We start from the raw sequence: 6,139 nt of genomic DNA on the forward strand, positions 1-6,139 counted from the left end.
ATTAATAAAGGCCTCAAGACCTATTCAACTTGAATTAAAAAACGCGACATTTCGGCTATTCAAGAACACATTTGTAACCTGTCAATCAAAAAGGAAAATGTTTTGTTGATCGTCCTCTCAACAAAACGTGTCGACAAAACCAAAGGAATATTCAGGATTTTCACAAAATCACAACTTGAAAGATACGCCAAAAACCTGAGGTGAATTCCGATGATGCAGTCATCTTCTTCATCTGCACCTCATTTTCTTCATGTGAAAATGAATCGATTTAAAATTCCATAGAACTGTGTCGTTTATGTATATTTTTATTTTATTACATTCACGTAGTTTCACATTCTTGACTTCGTGGAGCTTCAATCTTTTGTGGTTTAAAAAAATAAAATAAAGATGGATTCTTCTTCATCACATCGCATCGCATTCTCTTCCTGTGAAACTGTTTCATAGAACTGTGTCGTTTATGTATATTTTTATTTTATTACATTCACGTAGTTTCACATTCTTGACTTCGTGGAGCTTCAATCTTTTGTGGTTCAAAAAAATAAAATAAAGATGGATTCTTCTTCATCGCATCGCATCGCATTCTCTTCCTGTGAAACTGTTTCATAGAACTGTGTCGTTTATGTACATTTTTATTTTATTACATTCACGTAGTTTCACATTCTTGACTTCGTGGAGCTTCAATCTTTTGTGGTTCAAAAAAATAAAATAAAGATGGATTCTTCTTCATCGCATTGCATTCTTTTCCTGTGAAACTGTTTCTCCATTTAACGTTTCCAAAATCAAAACTTCAAAAACTTCTTCACTTCGATTCGAAAAAACTTCAAACTTCAAAAAACGTTTCCATAACGTCACACCATTTAACTTTATTAAAATGACGATAAAGACGTTTCCTTATATATCCTAATTTAAAATGTTCAAGGGAATAAAAAGACGATTTGGTTCACACCACTCGACTGTCCAATCAGCGGACGGCTCGCATCGCCTTCGCCCAGCAGACGCCAATATGATGGTGTCGTAAGATGGCGTCGTATCGGCCGATAATCGGATGCTTTTGGGTCCCAAAGTCGGCGAATTCAGATTTTTCGAGTATGGCTGTACGTGATAAACAAAGAGCGCGGTTCGTAGATGGAAAATGCATTCGTGCCGTGGGCATCGGATCACTGGGTGCGGCGTAAAAGGGATAACAAAGTCGAGTCCTTACGGTATTATTATATAGACTAGCCGAAACCCGTGGAACATCCACGGAAGGGAGGATGTGGTGTCTGGATAGAGTGTACCATTCTGGATGGCATAGGGGATTTGCTTGTCCGAGTAAGAGTTAGGAATAAAGATGAGAATGAAGAGTGCGTATATGAACAACGATCGCCGACACCGGCACAAATGCATGCTCAGGATTGTCCACTCAGTGGACGGCTTGCTTTTGCCTTCGCCTGTCCAATCAGCGGACGGCTTGCTTCGCCTTCGCCCAGCAGACGCCAATACGATGGCGTCGTAAGATGGCGTCGTATCGGCATTGAATCGGATGCTTTTGGGGCCCAACGTCGGCTAATTCAGATTTTTCGAGTATGGCTGTACGTGATAAACAAAGAGTGCGGTTCGTAGATGGAAAATGCATTAGTGCCGTGGGCATCAGATCACTGGGTGCGGCGTAAAATGGATAACAAAGGCGAGTCCTCACGGTATTATTATATAGATATTATATAGATAGATATAGATTATTAAAAAAGGCCTCAAGACCTATTCAACTTGAATTAAAAAACGCGACATTTCGGCTATTCAAGAACACATTTGTAACCTGTCAATCAAAAAGGAAAATGTTTTGTTGATCGTCTTCTCAACAAAACGTGTCGACAAAACCAAAGGAATATTCAGGATTTTCACAAAATCACAACTTGAAAGATACGCCAAAAACCTGAGGTGAATTCTGGTGATGCAGTCATCTTCATCTGCACCTCATTTTCTTCATGTGAAAATGAATCGATTTAAAATTCCATAGAACTCTGTCGTTTATGTATATTTTTATTTTATAACATTCACGTAGTTTCACATTCTTGACTTCGTGGAGCTTCAATCTTTTGTGGTTGAAAAAAATAAAATAAAGATGGATTCTTCTTCATCACATCGCATCGCATTCTCTTCCTGTGAAACTGTTTCATAGAACTGTGTCGTTTATGTATATTTTTATTTTATTACATTCACGTAGTTTCACATTCTTGACTTTGTGGAGCTTCAATCTTTTGTGGTTCAAAAAAATAAAATAAAGATGGATTCTTCTTCAGCACATCGCATCGCATTCTCTTCCTGTGAAACTGTTTCATAGAACTGTGTCGTTTATGTATATTTTTTATTTTATTACATTCACGTAGTTTCACATTCTTGACTTCGTGGAGCTTCAATCTTTTGTGGTTCAAAAAAATAAAATAAAGATGGATTCTTCTTCATCGCATCGCATCGCATTCTCTTCCTGTGAAACTGTTTCATAGAACTGTGTCGTTTATGTACATTTTTATTTTATTACATTCACGTAGTTTCACATTCTTGACTTCGTGGAGTTTCAATCTTTTGTGGTTCAAAAAAATAAAATAAAGATGGATTCTTCTTCATCGCATCGCATTCTCTTCCTGTGAAACTGTTTCTCCATTTAACGTTTCCAAAATCAAAACTTCAAAAACTTCTTCACTTCGATTCGAAAAAACTTCAAACTTCAAAAAACGTTTCCAAAACGTCACTCCATTTAACTTTATTAAAATGACGATAAAGACGTTTCCTTATATATCCCAATTTAAAATGTTCAAGGGAATAAAAAGACCATTTGGTTTACACCACTCGACTGTCGAATCAGCGGACGGCTCGCATCGCCTTCGCCCAGCAGACGCCAATACGATGGTGTCGTAAGATGGCGTCGTATCGGCCGATAATCGGATGCTTTTGGGTCCCAAAGTCGGCGGATTCAGATTTTTCGAGTATGGCTGTAAGTGATAAACAAAGAGCGCGGTTCGTAGATGGAAAATGCATTAGTGCCGTGGGCATCGGGTCACTGGGTGCGGCATAAAAGGGATAACAGAGTCGAGTCCTTACGGTATTATTAAAAAGATGAGCCATGTCTCAATTTTTTCTGTTCAGCACTTTTGGAGATATGGAGGTGCTAATTTTTTCGGTTTTTCCAAGATGGCGGCCGATCCACGTGACCTATGACGTCATCATTAACATATTTTATTCTGCATGGAGAGTTCTTTACAATGAGCCATGTCTCAAAGTTTTCTATTCAGCACTTTTGGAGATATGGAGGTTCTACTTTTTTCGGTTTTTCCAAGATGGCGGCCGAACCACGTGACCTATGATGTCATCATTAACATATTTTATTCCCCATGGAGAGTTCTTTGCAATGAGCCATGTCTCAATTTTTTCTATTCAGCACTTTCAGAGATATGGAGGTGCAAAATTTTTCGGTTTTTCCAAGATGGCGGCCGAACCACGTGACATATGACGTCATCATTAAAATATTTTATTCCCCATGGAGAGTTCTTTACAATGAGCCATGTCTCAATTTTTTATATTCAGCACTTTTGGAGATATGGAGGTGCAAATCTTTTCTGTTTTTCCAAGATGGCGGCTGAACCACGTGACTGATGACGTCATCATTAACATATTTTCTTTCCCATGGACAGTTTTTTACAATGAGCCATGCCTCAATTTTTTATATTCAGCACTTTCTGAAATATGGAGGTGCAAGGTTTTTCGGTTTTTCCAAGATGGCGGCCGAACCATGTGACCGATGGCAACATCATTAATATACTTTATTCCCTATGGAGAGTTATTCACAATGAGCCATGTCTCAATTTTTTCTGTTCAGTACTTTCAGAGATATGGAGGTGCAAATTTTTTCGGTTTTTCCAAGATGGCGGCCGAACCACGTGACATATGACGTCATCATTAACATATTTTATTCCACATGGAGAGTTCTTTACAATGAGCCATGTCTCAATTTTTTCTGTTCAGCACTTTTGGAGATATAGTGGTGCAAAGTTTTGCCGTTTTCCCAAGATGGCGGCCGACCACGTGACTGCTGACGTCATCATTAACACATTTTATTCCCCATGGAGAGTTCTTTACAATGAGCTATGTCTCAATTTTTTCTATTCAGCACTTTTGGAGATATGGAGGTGCAAAGTTTTTCGGTTTTTCCAAGATGGCGGCCGAACCACGTGACCGATGACGTCATCAATTGGGCACAGTCTATTCCAGGGCAAGACCAATACGTGTGCAAAGTTTGGCGATTCTACGTGCAACGGTGTAGACGCAGTGCTGCAAACAGACAGACAGACAAACAGACAAACAGACAGACAGACAAACAGACAGACAGACAAACGAACAGATCAACATACTTGCCGGAATCTTTTCCGGCAAGTAACGAACAGATCAACATACTTGCCGGAATTTTTTCCGGCAAGTAACAAATGAACAGATCAACATACTTGCCGGAATCTTTTCCGGCAAGTAACAAACAAACAGATCAACATACTTGCCGGAAAATTTTTCCGGCAAGTAACAAACAAACGAACAGATCAACATACTTGCCGGAATCTTTTCCGGCAAGTAACAAACCAACCAACCAACATACTTGCCGGAATCTTTTCCGGCAAGTAACAAACCAACCAACCAACATACTTGCCGGAATCTTTTCCGGCAAGTAACAAACCAACCAACCAACATACTTGCCGGAATCTTTTCCGGCAAGTAACAAACCAACCAACCAACATACTTGCCGGAATCTTTTCCGGCAAGTAACAAACCAACCAACCAACATACTTGCCGGAATATTTTCCGGCAAGGAACAATCAGACAGAATAATGCACAAGACCAACCCATACACTTGAAAAACCTTTGATTTTCGCAAGTAACAAACAAGGTGTCGCCTGACAGGTATTACGAAAATCCATATCAATGAAATTTTATTTATATCAATGAAAAATTATTTTATCGAAATATCAGCTTCCTTGCTCAAAAGATATTGCCCAGATGAAAAAGTAATTTATATAATGTTGCAGAAATGTTTTATAACTATACAGGAACATTTTTTATAACTGTGCAGGAACGTTTTTATAACTTTGTAGGAACATTTTTATAACTTTGCAGAAACATTTTTATAACTGTGCAGGAACGTTTTTATAACTTTGCAGGAACATTTTTATAACTTTGCAGGAACATTTTTATAACTGTGCAGGAACGTTTTTATAACTGTGCAGGAACGTTTTTATAACTTTGCAGGAACATTTTTATAACTTTGCAGGAACATTTTTATAACTTTGCAGGAACATTTTTATAACTTTGCAGGAACATTTTTATAACTTTGCAGGAACATTTTTATAACTTTGCAGGAACATTTTTATAACTTTGCAAGAACGTTTTTATAACTTTGCAGGAACGTTTTTATAACTTTGCAGGAACGTTTTCATAACTTTGCAGGAACGTTTTTATAACTTTGCAGGAACGTTTTTATAACTTTGCAGGAACGTTTTTATAACTTTGCAGGAACGTTTTTATAACTTTGCAGGAACGATTTTATAACTTTGCAGGAACGTTTTTATAACTTTGCAGGAACATTTTAATAATTTTGCAGGAACGTTTTAATAAATTTGCAGGAACGTTTTTATAACTTTGCAGGAACCATTTTTATGACTAAGCAGGAACATTTTTATAACGTTGCAGGAACATTTTTATAACTTTGCAGAAACATTTTTATAACTTTGCAGAAACATTTTTATAACTTTGCAGAAACATTTTTATAACTTTGCAGGAACATTTTTATAACTTTGCAGGAACATTTTTATTACTTTACAGGAACGTTTTTATTACTTTGCAGGAACGTTTTTATTACTTTGCAGGAACGTTTTTATAACTTTACAGGAACGTTTTTATAATTTTTCAGGAACGTTTTAATAATTTTGCAGGAACGTTTTTATAAATTTGCAGGAACGTTTTTATAAATTTGCAGGAACGTTTTTATAACTTTGCAGGAACCATTTTCATGACTAAGCAGTAACATTTTTATAACGTTGCAGGAACATTTTTATAACTTTGCAGGAACATTTTTATAACTTTGCAGAAACATTTTTATAACTTTGCAGAAACATTTTTA

Source organism: Myxine glutinosa, chromosome 4 (assembly GCF_964187855.1).
Source record: "Myxine glutinosa chromosome 4, kmMyxGlut1.1, whole genome shotgun sequence".
Taxonomy (NCBI): Eukaryota; Metazoa; Chordata; class Myxini; order Myxiniformes; family Myxinidae; genus Myxine; species Myxine glutinosa.